The following is an 18,279-nucleotide window of genomic DNA, read 5'->3' on the forward strand; positions in this document are numbered from 1 at the left end:
GACTCGCAACAAACCTCAAATGCCAGCACGAGAACATACACAGACTAATAAAATGTCTTTATTACAGTTTTTCTCGATTGCTTTAACACATTTCTCGAAATTATGGCTCCATTTTTCGAAACTCTAAACACAAATCCATAACTTCTCACCCAATTCCCTCAACATCCTATTTTCGGTTCAAAATGATTCTATTCTCTTCTCAAAACCATTCAACGTTGCTGAAAGAGCAATATTTTACACCGAACATGACACACAAGCCCTCAGAAACACTCACACTACAACATAGTCATAGACACTGGTGAGATCAATTCAAAACACTGTTAGTAAACCCTCTTATTTTGATTCAAGAATAGAGTAATTTGACAACTCAGTGTCTATTACAATATAGAACATAAAAGAGTGCAGATAGAGTAAAATGTAAAAAATTAGCTTTAGGAAAAAATATTTTTATTACACTACTGTAAAGTAATCTTAGATGAAAGTAGATGATCTTACAAGACAAGTTAAAAAACCAAAGAACAATATGAACTTGGTGTGCAACACAATACAGTATTATTATGCAGTACATTATAGTATATAACTGCATAAATGAATAAATAAATAAATGTGGCATCCTCCGCACCTTTGGACCAATTTCATAAAAAGGATACTATAGCAGTTTCTTGGTTTTCTGACAAAAGATTCTCTTTACTGTAAGTAGTCGTCTCTGAGTTCTACAAAAATACAGTATACGTGTAAAAGGCTACAAATACAAATGTGTAAATTTTACAATCACAAATTTGGGGGTGTACACGTGCTACAGTTTACTGGATACATAATAGTAAAAAATGTCTCTCATATAAAGTTCTGTTAGTGTGTAGTGTAATTATACTGTATGTTTACAGTAAGTAGTATAAAGCCCTGTAAATGATTCTAGGATGCTATTTCTAAAGCACTATCACCTGTTCTCCTATTGATATTATCCTGAGATTCTGATTGGCGTGTCATCAGTTTTGCTACTGAATGCTTACTGATCGATAAATGTGTGCTATTTGAGCTTACATTGTGACACTTCAGTTCGTTGAAGTTTGTGTTTTCTGAATGAGAACATGGTTAAACCTTTGCAAAATGAGGACGTTTTTGTGTGGGGTTTGTACAAGTTGGTGCATAGTTCTGAGAATGTGTTTATGAGAAAATGATGAATTGTTTCATGAATTGTGTGTAAGCAATTGAGAACAACTGTAATGATCGTGACTGCTTTTCTACAACCCAGAAGACATAAATGTTCTCATGTGCTAATTAATTGTATTGAGTGAAGTTTTCACAGAGACTAATCTCTACTAGATCCTTTGTAAGATGATCCTATTAACGGTTTATATTAAATGAACGCCTACGCAAGACGTGCTTGAGAAATATTGAACGATTCAACACTGAACTAAGTGTTTTAACAACTAACAACACCTAACTTTATCAAAACTTTATTTCAGGTAATGAAGAATGTCTAATTTCACATTATGTCAGACTTTCAGACCATCATTTTAAATCTAAAACATATTTTTTTTGTTTGGTATGCAGTTTACATATCAAGATGTTCAGGATATTTTGGTAACTAAATGAATATTTAAGAAAAGTCTTTAAGACATTTTTTAATCTGATGCAACTGAATGATGTAACTGCATGTGATTTATCAAATGAAGACTGTCTAAAACAATCTCCAACATATACCGTTTGCCCATACTTTCTAAAAACTTCATTATGCAAACATTCGCAACCTGTGGCTATTTTGGTAATGAATCCCAGCTGTCCTTTGTAAGTTGGAGGGTAAAATGTTGACTCGTTTAAGAAGGCAATATTGAATTTACCAAGATATGATCTGATTTTGCAAAAGAGCAATATTAATATGCCTAGCAAACATGCTCTTATCCAAACACAAATAAATTAATCATGGCTCCACAGACTAGGCGTGCTCCGCCGCAAACATCTGTAGCATAAATTACCACACTGCAATGGAGTTGCAATAAATAGTCTTCTGCTTACCAGTTTGTAAAAAAATGTTTACCGACCTGCTTTAGTTAAATGTAAAACTGCTCGCAAGAATGCTGAAATAGGAGTAGAGCATATTATTGCTTCAGCTAATAGGTCTATGTGTATAATCACCATGCTAAACACATGTTCAATACAAGCTGTCAGACCGGAGTGACCAGAAATCTGATGCGACAAGAGAAACACTTAATAAAAATTACAAATCAATGTGCCTCAGCACCTTTTAATCTAAATCCGCTTTAGAATTTAATTAGTTGCTTTTATTTTATTGTGAAGTCCTTCATGAAAGATTTTAATGGACCGACATGAGTTTGATAAGAGCAATTACGACTCATTAGGACTCCATGACAGAGATGCGGGTTTATACAAAACATAAAGTAATATGCGCTTTCAAGCATAACGGCGGAACTAGTCACGTCTTAATGTGAACAAATTGTTATTGTTGTTTTGTTTCCATTTCATTAGTAGAGAAAAAAGCCTCGCTTTGGCGCAAGTATTAATTGCTAAAAATGGCATTTTCAAACGTTACTTCATATGTGAGTTTCTGATGTTACTGTATGTTTTGCATATGACTCCTACAAACGTGCTGAAGATGAAAAGCTTAACATTCCTTTCAAGTGTGTGTTTAAATCTGTGCATTGCATGTTTTTCTAAAGCACATTTTATGGAAAGAAACGGAATGTTTGTTCTTATATTTGTTCGACCATATTTTTAATGTCTGATTAGGATCTGACAAAACCAATATATGTGCAGCTACTCAGTGAAAAAACAGCAGAGATGAAAATATAAAACATTGAAGTTTTAATGACAGATACAATTTTTTCCTCACTTTTATTTGTTTTAAGAATATAAGCCAATATACATTTTATTTTTTTATTCCATAATATTCATCCATGCTATTGCAAATAAATATTTCATCCAAAAGTAATGATCTTCTTCATCACTAGTTACTACACAATTTAATGACTCGTTTTATGATGACATCACCAATCCACCAACCACCAGCACAGATGTCCAATCTATTGGCATATCCATTCATGTCAATGGCTGGTGCATGAGCCTCTGCATGTACTTTATGTGGCCTCGGCTCAATTTTTGTTCATGGGTTCTGGACAATTTTTTAGACAATTAATGCCATTTGTTCTTTCACAACAACAATTCTTGAGTCTAATTACCTTTTACATGGCTGGTTTTGGAATCCACTGAAAGGTCATTACCGACATGAGATTCCTAAGTCATCAGCTACCTTTCTTCCGTCCTGTCAGGCCATCTTCCTCCACTTCTCTCCTGGCTCAGAATGCAGAATTAGGTCAGTCACTGTCCCACCCTCCAGCACGGGGGCGGCAAGATTATTTGCTCAAGGCTTGTTAATGGTGCTGGCAAAGAAGGCATTCAAAAACATCCCTTCCATGCAGAATTTCAAGGACAAAAATACCAGTGATGGAGCACAGAAACTAAGAGAGGTCTTTAGCCCTGAGCTGATTTCTTATTTACTGATAGACGACGCAGATTGGCAAATGGTTAATTTTTGAGAGAGACGTGCACACACAAACAGCACGGAAGAGGATAGAAAGAAAGACGGAGAGCATCAGGAACACAGCAGTGTGGATTATTGATGCACCAAAATAAATTCTTTCCAGGGAATTATGAACAAAGTAGACCTGAAAAAATGGAAAATGCTCATTTTAAATCAGCCTTTGTTTCAGATAGCTAAACACAGTAAACACTGTTGATATTATAATGTGTATTTTTTCTAGGGATGCCCCGAATGTTCGGCCACCAAAAATGTTCGGCCAAAAATAGTAAAAAACTCGTGACTCGTGATACGATCAAGCAAGCAACCAGCGCAGAGAGAGAGAGACACGCGTGCGCTTTATTACTGCCGCAAACATTTTGGCAGTGCGTGTGTGTGTGTGTGTGTGTGTGTGTGTGTGTGTGTGTGTGTGTGCGTGTGTGCATGTGTGTGCGTGTGTGTGCGTGTGTGTGGAGCATTTTAAAGTGTCAGAGAAAGACACAGCACTGGACTTGCCGCACGGAAGTAAATTTCCGAATGAAAGTGTCTTTACCGGTCGGTAACTTTACTTCAGACGGAGGCGGGCTGTCTGACAGTAGCCCCGCCGCTCGCGACATCCTTTGACATCATACAGTGGTCGCGTGCACACAGTTCCCTGTACTAAACAACTTGTCAAAGTATGTTCTGTGCATCCCGGACACGAGTGCACCTTCTGAGAGAACAATCAGCTTTTTTGTGGGCGGAGTTTGGAGGAGAGACGCGAACTGAAATGGTTGTCATTCAGCATCAGTCTGAATTGCTTGCATTGGATGTTTATTTTTCTCAAATCATTTTGCAATGTAGCCTATAATAATCCAACAGTTTTAGTTTATTCGTATTTTTAGTTTATAGGCCTAATGTGGAATGACAGTTTTTAATGAAGTGTTTTGTTGTAGGGGTACAGAGTAACTTACATTACATTCTTTTAGCAGTCAGTTATGCCTAATTAATATAGGCTATTCATGAAGGGAGAGGGCTCAATTTTTTGTTTGAATTTACTTTGTTTTGCTCAATTTTATATTAAGTTGTATTGTATTTTATTGAAAAGCAAGACAAATTATAAAAAGCACATTTTGACTATTCAGTTTGTGCAATAGTGAAAAAAAATGCTTAATACATAGAAGAAATGCAAAAAACCATGTTCGGTGTTCGGTATTATTCGGCCTTCGGCCAAGTGTTTCACATCATGTTCGGCTTCGGCCAAGAATTTTCGTTTCGGTGCATCCCCTTAATTTTTTCTGTATTTGACAGCAGTTGTTTTTTGACTGGATAAAGGCAGTTTAGACTGCTTTACAGGGACAGTTCACCCATAAAAATCATGTCATCATTTACTCACCTTCGAGTTGTTCCAAATCTATATACATTTCTTTGTTCTGATGAACACAGAGAAAGATATTTGGAAGAATGCTTATAACCAAACAGTTCTTGGCCACTATTGACTAGTATACTATAGTAGGAAAAATATAGTAGAAAAAAAAGAACTGTTTAGTTACAAGCATTCTTCCAAATATCTCTCTCTGTGTTTTCTCAAAGAAATTTTGCATAACTAATCTAAGGAACTTTTAAAATATTGCATAATGTTTTTAAAACATTGTACAGATGTAACAACTGTGGAATGCAGCTGGACTGTAAACAAAATCTATTGCACCTATAGTAGATGTTGCTTTTTCAAAGCACTTTTAATTTTTGTAATTCTTTAAAAAAATGTTTACAAAACATAAGCGTATCTGTACCCCACTATAACAACCAAACTTAAATACACATTAAAAGTCCAAACGCATATTTTCTATTACTAAAGGAAAGGTGACAGAACTTTAACAAACCTCTCTGTTTTTTCACATGAGAGACAGTTTCTCGTGTATTACGTGAGATTTCGCGTAAATAAGCTGCACGCGAGCACAAGAAAACACTTTTTATTAATGTGCTAATAAGCGAGAGAGCGATTTGCCTCCAGGTATGGGGGCGTTAATGCACGACTAGGAAACGCAAGCCAAGTGAATTCACAGGTTTGAAATTTGAAGGCAATATGCTTCGGTAGTCTTATGTGTGTTTGTCTGTACTACAGAGCTCATTCGTTTGGATTTCTCGCAGAGATACGTCCCTGTCTCTGTAACGGCAAGCTTTTTATTGTTTAAAGTAGTGTTGTCTATAAAATTGTAGTCGGACCGTTATATTGACAAAGTATGCAACTCTTTTGGATAGAATTTACACATCTCTTAACAAGGTGTTACATAAAGACAACTTCAATAATAAATGCAAGTATTTCATGTCTTTTTTCTGCAAGCAAATGTATAAACAAGTTGAAAACATAAATGGAAAACATTTAGAAACTAAAACCAACTGTTATTCATTTTTATTCTTCAAAGGTCAGGAGCGGAGCCTACAATCAACACTGCCTTGTAAAGTCTCACAAAACAATAGAAACTGTGATTCTCTGACACTGTGGATTTGAATCACCTTATGACACACTTGACTGTCATCAGTTTTGTCAAGAGTATTGCATGCAAAGCAGTTGCTTTTAATTTCATCTAGTGTCAAATATTTATCATTTTAAAAGCCTGGTTTTGCTCATTTTGAGACTCAAATCTGTTTACATGCCTGATTGCTGCATGGTTATGACTACACTTTTAAAAATAAAGGCTTGTCCACACCGGGACGATAATCGTGTGCATTTATCGTCAACCTTTAACTCCTCGTGACTAGACAAAGGGCGTGCACAGCAACGTGAAAACGGCAGGCGTAAAAGCGTATTTAAAAAAAATCCGCCTCGGGCTCGTTATTTTTTTGATGCGGCGTTTTAAAAAGTGGCCGACCAATGAGATTGGCGCTTTTGTTCAAGTGCCTGGAGCTGCTGAAGTTACAGTAAAACACGACTTGGTGGCACTCAAGAACAAAATGGTCTTGCCGAGCACACATTGATGAAGAGGAAGCTAGATGAATTCTTCTTCTGTGTGACAAGCGAGTGTCAGAAGCATAAAGCTGCGCAGCGCCACCTTGTGTACCGGGGTATTTCTGCTTTTCCATCTATGTCAGGGAGTGAATTTACACGTTCACTTGGCTCATCACCAGTGAAAATCATTTGGGTATGAACGCCGAAAAACGTCTCAAAAAACACTGGCGTGTACAAGTCATTAAGGTGATGAAAATGCTCTTCACAGCGATGCCATAGAAGAACAATTTTTGGTTCCACAAAGAACCTTACAGTCAAAGGTTCTTTAAAGAACCATCTCTTTCTTACTGTTTTATAATCTGAAGAACCTTTTTGTCACCACAAAACCTTTTGTGAAACAGAAAGGTTCTTCAGATGTAATAAGGTTTGTTATGGAACCATTTAGACAAAAAAGTTTCTACCACGGCATCATGAAGCACCTTTATTTTTAAGAGTGTAAATGCTTTCAGGCCTTCACAACACTCAACACATCTGTTGTTTTTTAAAAGCAGGTTTTCAACAGACTCAAAACCATTGATAACTGATTTGTCTCTATATACTTTGGAACTGTTTGGCTTTTTCAGATACAAAGAACTCAAATATAGTCCAATTGTCACGACTCTCCTAGACTTGAGCACTGTATACATAAGTCACAATTGAAAATGTCTATACTTCAGAAAATAATTAGTCATAGCATCCATTAACTTCAAAAAGAGGAAACTTGTAGGAGGGCTGATTACTGCCTAAACAAACAAGAAGATGGATTATTAAATGATTATGATGCGTCAATGTTGTTGTTGTTGCGTACAATAAACTGAGCAAAACTCACTCTTCAGAAGCACATTCGAAAAAACTCAAAACTATGGTAGACTGACATTAAACATTCCAAACAAACAACCACCAACCTGGAAATCTCTCTACCTTTAGGTCCTGCGGGTTGTTATAACTTTTGCATTGGTATACGAGTCTGCAAACCACGAAACGGAAATGTCAAGAATGTAATATTATATCTGAGCCACAGGTATGTAAATGAAACACTTTGAAAATAGAGACATGTACTAATATTATTTTCAAGTCAAGTCAAATTGAGCTTTATTGTCATTACGCTGCATGTGGGGACATACAAAGGAATGAAATGTCGTGCCTCACAGGACCACAGCGCTACATAAATACAGACATACAACAGTGGAGTAAAACAAGAATAAACCTATACACAAACTAACTTACTAATTTACTGAGAGAGTGACTGTAAATATACTACAGTATACATGCAAATGCTGCATTTCTTTCCATCAGGTTAATATATTAATAATCCATCACACACACAGGTTTAAATGGATGTTTATTAATTTACTACTGTGCTGTGCTTAAAATCAAGCTTGTCGTTCGGAAATCTGTAGCCCGTCATTTCATCTGCTACAATCTCTGTGTGTTTATTGCTATAGTGGCAACAATTATCATGAACATTATAACATGCAATCTCATCAAGCATCAATTCATTCAAATGCATGTCATTGACATGCTTGAAGCGTAGGGAGGGCGAGAGTAAGGTCTTTATCGCACATATGAGATGATTCTCGCATAGCTGTTTTGTTTCAGGAAGCCTCAAGGTTCAGCTGAGCTGTTTGATAATGCTTGATGACTGTACTGATGTTTATTTTTCCAGATCCCAATATTGGCAACACATCCATGCTTGGCTGGACTTCTTAACAACCACCAGAATCCAGCGAGGAGTATTTCATCAGCTCCACCAGCACCCGACTGTAAACTCAACCACTAGCCAACCATTACTGGTAATCCAATGCATGGCAAATATGACATTATATTGAACATGCCGTTTATTAGGGTGAAGAAAGAGACTGTTTTAATAAGCTGCCTAATTGAAGGGTTGACATGGATTTTTATATCGACTCCTTGCCTGTCATGGCGAATAATAATGAAGATAAATAGCTGACGTGCACTTCACATGTTTGAACCATTTATAAGCCCTGTTCTGTTGCCAGTGACTCTTATTCAGCAAATGATTGTTGTTTGACTACACAAAGCACAGAAATAGAAGACCTCAGTCTGTACTTGCAACGAAATTAAATGTCATTATTGGTGAAAGAAAAAAGGATTAAATAAAAAAGTTCACAATAGATGCATGCATATATAAAAAAAATTCAGGTACTTGAAAGACTTCTTGACTTCTTCTCAGTGATGTTAGAAGAACCACTTCCAGTCAAAGGTTGTGTAAAGAACCATCTCTTTCTTACCATTTTATAATCTGAAGAACCTTTTTTGCCACAAAAAAAAAAAAACTGAAACAGAGAGGCTTATCGGATGGTTCTTTATGGCAGTGGTTCTCAAACTTTTTTGTTGTAAGGCCCCCTGCCTTGTGTAGAGTGCATTGCTTTGCGGCCCCCCAAATAAAGACTTATAATCTTAAACTTAAAATTTTAATTAAACCAAGAAGATATTCAGTTAAACAATGCTAAAACATCAATTATTTTGGTTGGTGGCGTTGTTTTTCTGATGTTTGATTGCACAAAATGTATGATAAATATCTATATTTTTAAAATGCCACAAAATCTGTGGCCCCCCTGGAACCATCTTGGGGCCCCTGAGGAGGCCACGGTCCCCAGTCTGAGAACCACTGCTTTATGGAACCATTTAGACAAAAAACGTTCTTCTATGGCATCATGAAGCACCTTTATTTTTAAGAGTGCAGAAATGACATTGCATATATATTTTTATATATTTGTATTTTATTATTTATTTATTAGTAAAGAGAAAAACTGTATTTCTGTTGTGTAAAGATTCAAAAGCTTTTGTTACGTGACCACCTTTAAGAACGTTTCCATGGCCTCTATTTTAGATGCTTTCAACTTAAGATCTGTAATCTCTCTTTTATTTTATCTGTCAGGAATTTCATATTAAAAAAGAGTTGTAATACAGCCATTACAGAATTTTTAAAATGTTTTGAGTAGTTATCAATATCCCAAGGGCAGTGAGCCTGTCAGGATCTGTAAGAACTTTCTTTTTGTGTCAATAAAGACTTTAGCTTAAAAAGCAGATAAATAAAAATCAACACGTCTGAATGCCAGTCCGCCGGACAGCTACGTTGAATGAAAAGTATGAGTTTAATTATCTTTGAGATGTTGTTGTGAGAAATATTTCGAAATCAAACCAATGCACCAGCCTTTATTGCTTTCTGGGATCGTAATTCGTTTAATGAAAGCAGTGAAATGAATTTGAATTTCAATGTCCTCTTTGAAGGCTCCCTAAACATATGACTAATTGATACCTCTGGAACCAGTGCGCATTCAAACATTTCTTTCGGCTCTGACGGGCGAGTGAGGCAGACAAAGACAAAAGCGAGAGAGACACCTTGTTAGTGCTCAAGGTGTCATGATTTATTTAATAGATGTAGCATCAGTGTTTTGCATATGAAAGAGGTGCAATTGCGTAAGAGGTAAACAATCAGATATCAGATTGAATAAAGGTAAGTGCTTAACAGGTAAAGGTGGCAGCTAAACCGCGCTGTAGGAAAATTCAATCCTCTAAGTGAAACGCAGACCTTCGATCTGTCCTTATGCGTCTATAAGACTGACACGTGTTTGGAAAGGTTAGCTCGGTGACCTTTATGTCTTATTATAAGGGCAGTGCGTGTGCAATTGAATAATGCAGACATGTCTATTGAAGCCTCTTTCTCTGACAGAATCAGGCAGACGTTTACTCTGAAACGGCTGAAAAGCAACTGATGTGTAATGGAACGTTACCTGTCCTCTCTAGTAAAGGTTAAAAAGACTGGAAATAGGAAATATACAATATACACTCTAATCATAAACTTGAACCTTAAGACATGCAGGTCATATGTGCCAGAAAAAACTTGGTGTTATTGTCACTTGTTTGCTGATGGCCGCATTGGGACAGGTTACAATCTGTGCACAACAAGGTCACATTCACAGTATAGTTTCCAACTGGTCAACGTTGACCACTGCAAGAAAAGAACTAAAAAAGGGAACATTTTAAAGGAGCTACTTCATAGTCTTCCTATGGGATATGGGCCAGAAGATCCATAAAGACCTTCAGAACGCAAGAGGAGTACAGCAGAGCGCACATTGTGTACAATAGTTATGTATCCAGGGGCATGAATGCACTAGAGTGGAAAGATCATGCAGAACGCTGTTTACCCTTGATTTGTTTGAATCAATAGCTCCAGTGCTTTGGTTTTTCTCACTGATGTGTAATTTGTTTCTGTTTGGCAGCTCTTAAGCCCCTAAGATCCAACACAACTCCGCTTTGTAAAGAAAGGCAAATCCGGACTTTATAGGATTACTCGCACCCTCATAAAAGACGAAACTCAACTCTATCCTCAGAGAATATTTCATTTATAGGATTTAGGGTAATATGACCCCGGGATCCATCTGGAAATCTGATTACGTTAGGCAACTTATGACATGCATATTTTATAACATAAGACCAAGATAATTGATTCTGAATAATAGTTTTAATCATCATGGGGAATTGCAAACAGTCTGGGGAATACTACACATTGCAGTGGTAAGCAATTAGTCAAGCTAAACAGCCATGAAAAGTGTGAAAAAACATTTGTGTAAGTTTGTCTTCCATTAAAAATAACGGAGCATCCTTAAAACAAGATCAATTTTCTTGAGAAGCAACACTGCATATTAGATAATTAAAAGTTTTTGTTTTGAGAAAATGAAAGATATCTTGAATTAAGTGTTATTTCACATGCTACTAGCTATATTTTATAACTTCAAACAAAATTCTGTGATGTTTGAAACTAGAAAAACTTTGCCAGTGGGGCAAGGAAAATAATTTTGCTTTATCTGTAAAAACTCAAAGATGCTTTACTATAAATTTTCTGCTGTTTAGATTTGAAACACAGCAACTGTAGATTTTGCTCATGTTGAGTTAATCTACGAATAATTGATGTATCATGACTTCTGACGATGTCATTATTTTGTTTAACAAACTTATTAAAGCTACATAAAATGTTTAAAACAATCATTCCATTCAAAGGTTTACATCTGAGTTTTAATGTACAATGTTGCCTCTTGAGCATCAGTTAGTATCTTTTGTAATAGAGATGAAATATGAATCTCAACATCATATTGCACAGTATGTAAACTATTGAACTGGGTTATTATTGTAAATTAAATTAATATTCTCTGTTGGGGATTATATGTAAACATATCTTATGTGAAATAGCCTGTTCAGTGTAATACTGAATTAATAACAAACATCAATTTTCATATTTCCTCTTATTTTTCTTAAATGATCAACATTTTTCACAGTCTACAGGGTGTATGTTAACCTACAACGAACTTTAGCTACTGTGTTGGTTTATTTATGGTGAGACAATGCAGAAAATAACTGGGGAAAGGAATAAAAAATGTCACAAGCCAGATCTGAACCCGCATCACACACACGAGCACCAGGGGTCAACACGTCAGAGCATCTGTGCCCATCACAAGGGCACCCCTGAAAGGTAGGGAACACTATCACAAAGTATCTAGCAAAGATTACAGTCTGATTCCCCTGCACCCTGTTTCAAAGAGCACTCGTGTGTGACGGTATTAGAGCAACTACTGTAAACCCTGGAAATGCCTCTCTTCTTGCGTCTGTGTGCTGAGCTCTGGTAAAGGTATTGGCAGGCCTCTGACACTAGCAGGAAGATGACTGATTGGAGTGTATTGATCGTGTTGTAATGAAAGAAACCTTGTTCACTGTCACTATGTGTCGGATATGTAACCTCTGCTGAGAACATTGTACCGGAATAAACATCACTATATAAAGACAGCCATAATGCTCTCAGCTCAGGAAACAAACAATGAACTGTCTGTTGCCATGGGATAAAATGGTACTGTAGAATATAATGAAAGTGAGGACAAAAACACGCACATCAATCTCAAATGGGTGCTCGACCAAGAGAGTAAATCCAAGTAGTAACAAAAGTCAGCACACCAGAGCTCCAAAAATATCAAAAATACTTTATTATTTAAAAAACTTTCGCATGGCGCGTGACGTTTCGAGCCCACAAGCTCTTCATCAGAATGTAGAATATAATACAAATTTTCACTTTGCCTGTCAGCTGGTTAAAATATTTATTCACAATTAATTACAGTATTTGATATTTTTACGTTTACATGCTAATACGCTAGTTTTAAAGAAAAACAATTAACAGGTGTGTGCAATGATTAGGTTTGGCAGTTTTTACGAATGAATGACCAACCAGATCTCACGGGAATTCGTAACCAATTACGAGGTGGCATATTTGTATGAATTCATAATTTGTGAATCATACAAAAACGTACGATTAATAGAGAAAACTGAAGCCCCACCCCTAACCGTAACGTCACTGGAGCGAAAGCAAAGCGTACAAAAATGTACGAAGGAGATCGTACGAAATCATACAAATTAGCCAAAATAAGCCACATCGTAAAATAGTAAAAATTTTGCCGTGACTTTGTGTTGGAATGACACATATAAAGTGCATTTACGCAATAGCGCTCAGCAATGCAAACGTACAATCGTTAATAATAAAACTTTTCACTTAAGGCTGATTCAAACTGATCACACAAACAATAACAAACACGTTTGTTGGATTAATGTGAATGAGAATTTAGAATGTCGGTGTTCGTTACCATTTGTTGGTAAGGAGAATTTACACGTGTAAGAGAAACGGTAACATTTCTTATTATTAGGGGTGTCCCCGACTAAGGATTTACATAGTCGAATCAGAATTGTCACGTCTTGCCTTTAGTCGACTGATAGTCGAATCAGACGTGTGTGTGTGTGCACGCGTGCGTGCATGTGGGGATGACACCAGGTGGTTAAGTGTACAGCGCAATGTGCAGCGTGCAACATTGATACACAAAAAAACAATCACACATTAATTTACAGAATTTGTTAAGAACAGAATATTCCTTTATAATAAAAAATTTAAAAAAGAAATAAGCCAGAATCAAGTCACAATGTGCAAAATCAACGTATTTAGGCAAAATGTCTGAAATGCAGGGGAACATCATTTTCAAAACACAAGCCACAAATAGTAAAATTAATGGACATTTTCCTTAAACATCACGTAACAATGCTGTGCCATATAATACTAGACCAGATCTTGCCTCAAAACTATTTTTAAAACTACTCGATAATGAATTATTTTTTAAAACGGGAATACAGCACGTTCATTAACAATGCACTACCAATAAAGTTACTTTATTTACCACATGTAAAGGAGGAATGCAATAAAGCATCTTACCATTTAAACAGTCAAAAAGTCATATTAGGCATAAATAACCTAAACAAAAAAATATTTAGATAACAATAAATGAATATTCCTTTCTCTGATATCTATCTTCTTTCTTTCAAATACATGTAAATTATTGTGTATTATCGCTATTATCAGGAGAACAATGTCAACCTTTCACAGAGTTTAGGGATCCTGAAACTGTAATATTTCTATGAATGACAGTGTTTCACTCATTGCTCTTTGGCAATGATTACATTTCTGAATACAAAAAAGTGAATGTGATTCATAAATAAAAATGAACTCCTCAGTTCCAACCAGCTCCGATCAGTTTTTATAACTCACACAGAGCAAAGTAGAATGTCAATGTCAAACCGTTCAATTCAATGTTAAATTGTTCTGTTTTCAAATTGAAATGGTATTTTTACAAATGAAAACTGCTAAATCTTTAACCATGTGCGTTTTAACCACCCTACTTGAGATATTCAAATGATATGTAAAAGATTGAAAGGAATTAATTATTTCTATCAGTATCTGAAAAGGTTAAGTGATTTTTCACCTTCTCTGAGATAGTTTCATTCGGTCGCCAAGGCCCTGGCACAAAGCTAAAGGTATTTCCGCTAATCAGTTGTTCTGTGACAATCCCCAAATCCTTTGAGGGTGAAATGAAGCGTTTCTAAATTCTGGTGTCATCCTTTGTGTTTGCCCTGGTGTTATACTCCAGAAATTCATAATTAGCAGATTCTTTCATTTTCTTGAACCTACACCAGACAAAGTGCTCAGATTTGCAAATGACCCACATCTTGTCCAGGCCTGGAATTCACTGGCAGCCGTAATAGCTTCTAATAGTGAGTAATATGAGCTGGAGAAATAATTTTTCTTCCCATGAAAAGTTAAATGAGGCTTAATTAAAAAAGGCACAGGACAGCTCTGGCTTCCCATTCTCATTTAGTCAGGATTGCAGCCCGGTGTTGCAGTCCTCAGATAATAGAGGCAATTTTCATCTATACAGTAATGTCGTTCTCGCTGCGGCAAAAAAGTGCACAGCGCAGCAAAGAAGGAAATCTTACAGAACAGACATAAAACTGAACCATCCTGTTTTAATGTTATAATCACATCCTGTTTTAATGTTATAATTACATCCTGTTTTAATGTTATAATTACATCCTGTTTTAATTGCATGGAGGCATGAAACCTGTGAAATGAATTCTGCCAGAATACTGCCATCATGTATCTATTACAATCTGTTTATGAAAGCACATGAATTCTAGTCAATAAATATCATGTCATGAAATTAAATGTTCTTTGATCTTTTTAAATGAGCTTAAAGGGAGAGTTCACCCCAAAATAAAAATCATGTCTTCATTTACTCACCCTCGATAAATAAATTCCTACTATTGTTTGCTTTCCTACATTCTTCAAAATATCTTTTGTGAACAAAGACATTTAGAAAGCAAATTTTCCCTAATATGGTAGTCAATGGCGGCCAAGAACTGTTTTCTGTTTTTTGGTGTTCATCAGAACAAAGAAATTTAGACAGATTTTCGAACAACTTTTGGGTGAATAAATGGAGAGAAAATTTTCATTTTTGGGTGAACTGTTCTTTTAAAGTACTATAGAAACATACAGGAACTTTCAGAATGCAAAACTTCCTTTAAAGTCCAATAAAAATATTTAATATATAACCCCCATGAATTACTGTCATCAGCAAATCTGGATGAAACATACAGAATGCATCTTGAATAACATAAAGAAAATGTATAAAGATGGATGATCTGCATCTCACTTCAGTACTTGGTTGCACAGATAGAGCCGGTGGGACTTTGATGAATGGCACCAAAACACCACCGACCTAGATGCTTATTTTGGTTCAGCCGTGCTGATTCACAACACCACACACAAAAGATTGAGTGAAGCACCCCAGGGCATCTGCGTTCGAGGACTTAGCAAGAGTGTAATGCATTACTGCACACCGTGCATGCTCGGCACAGCTCGCTTTACATTAGATGAATATTTACATTGTTATGCTAAACTTAAAAAGAATTCTGTGTACATACTGTATGAAATAATACACTTAAAATATTTAAATATTATATATGCATGAAAGCTGGCCATCATGTGTAGAAATAATGTTTTAGTATTTACGTCTTGTTTTCAACAGAAATATCTCCCCCCGCAAGTTGTTCCAAACTTGTATACATTTCTTTATATCGGGCGGAATCCTCGTATCTCCAAAACCATTATTTTTCAGGAAGTAAAAAAAAACTGCATATTTTTTGAGTTATTAAACATTGTATCGTTAAAGTTGGTATTATACCTTATATTGCTATCATATACTGTTGTGTACCAACATTAACACAACATTTCCCCAAAACCATGTTTAATCGGAGATACAAGGTTTATAACTTGGGAGCAGGGAGATACGAGATTACGCTGTCATTGATAAGAACGGTACGGACACAGACGTCGCTGCTGCCAGCAGTGTTCATCAAAGTCTGCGGTCGCGTTGAGCCTTTTGACAAGAGACGAGGCTTTAAGAGCTAATGAAAGCTAATGATTGTGGTTACATACATCTTCCTAAACTCTATTTTAAACGTTAGAGCTATGAGTGATGCAATACCAAAATAAAACGTTAAACAGGCTGTCTAATATAGGCGGAAATTAATCTGCACGCAAATAAAGTCGGCGGTCGCGTTGAGCCTCTTGACAAGAGAAAAGTCTTAAATTGTTAACCAAAGCTAACGACTGTGGTCTTCCTAAACTCTATTTTAAAGGTTTAAGAACTATAAGTGATGTAATACAAAAAACGATGAGCTGACTAAGCTGTCTAATAGGCGGAAATTAGCCGAATCTGCTCGCAAACTTACCTTCGTGGCTCACGGGCTTCCTTCTGCACCGAAGCATTACAGCTATCGATTTTTAACAAAACAGACCTACTCAAATGTACCTAACTATTTTCACTCGTTATTGTCTAAAAAACTTTCAATCAGGAGACGTAATGCCGAGAAGCTCCCGCGGAGTGAAGAAGAGGTGGAGTGAAGAAGAGGTGGAGTTACGAGACTTCTCAGACAGTTGAAGTGTCCAATGGAGTTAAGAGATTTGCTCTCAAGCTATTTTCAACACTTTAGATTGGTTAATAATTTGTAAAAATAACAGACCCACATGGGGACTGACCAATAGCATCGATTTGTGAAAAAATATGAAATTGACCAAATTTGGACATAGGAGGTTTCCGCCCGACAGCGACGATATACATGTTAGCAACTGACATTTCTGGTACATCACTGACTACCACTTTCCTGTAGCTCAGTGCTTAGAACGTGGCGCTAGCAACGCCAAGGTCATGTGTTCGATCCCAGTGGAGTGCACATAGTCAGAAACAAATGTATAATACAATGCAATGTAAGTCGCTTTGGCTAAAAGCATCTGCCAAATGCGTAAATGTAAATGTACCATAGTAGGAAAATTTCAATGATAAATGGTAATGGTAACTACTATGTTAGTCAATGATGTCCCAGAAATTTCAGTTGCTAACATTTTTCCAAATCTTTCTTTGTGTTCATCAGAACAAAGACATTTATACAGACTAGGAACAACTTGAGGGTGATTAAATGATGACAGTATTTTAATTTTTGGGTGGAGTATCCCTTTAAATCAAGATAAATTTACTCAAGAAGCCATGCTGCATAAGATATTATAATTTGTTTACTGAGAAAATAACTTGAATCAAGTTAATTCTTCCAACCCCTCTGGCAATCTTTTGTTTTGTTTATTTGTTTGTACACTTACAACAAGAATAAACAATTTGCCGATGGGGTGAGAAAAATAAACTTAATTTAAATATATTCGCTTATTTTCATGCACTAATTTTCTTCTCAAGTAAATTCATCTTGTTTAAATGTTTATATAATTTTACAGAAAAAAACAAGAAAAAAATGTTTGTGTAATGTTAGATCACTCCCAACCCAGCTTAATATACAGAGACAAAAAATATATTTTGTAGGTTGTTTCCATCAGTGAACCCTGTGGTGCTACCAAAATAGCTCTACTATTGTAATTCTGACTGGTAACAATGACTCAAAAATAAGACCTTCAGTTTGAAGAAAAGTACCTTTTTTACAGTGTAGATGAATACAGACAAAGGAAAACAAAGCCTGGGTAACAGAAGGTGATGACAAGTTGATATTGTACATTCAAACAAGGTAGCCGGCAAACATGCACACGAATCCCTCCTGAGATATGAGGAACGTTGATGTGCCCATTCAATATTGATGAAGTGCATCGGAAACGGAATCGTTTGGGTGTGTGAAACTGAAACATCTGTTTCTGACTGTAGTGACTACAGGGATGAGACTGGAGAACGGCTAGAAGATATTAAACAGTGACGTTTTAAAATCCGATGACAGACGGAGGGAACAGTTGGGCTTGTTTATGGAGAAGCAACATATATCACACCTTCAGGCTGCTGTTTAAATGCCGCTTAAAGAGGAATATACATACGGTGGTTCAATATTCCCA

The sequence above is a fragment of the Triplophysa rosa genome, linkage group LG13 (assembly GCF_024868665.1).
Source record: "Triplophysa rosa linkage group LG13, Trosa_1v2, whole genome shotgun sequence".
In the NCBI taxonomy this organism is placed as follows: domain Eukaryota; kingdom Metazoa; phylum Chordata; class Actinopteri; order Cypriniformes; family Nemacheilidae; genus Triplophysa; species Triplophysa rosa.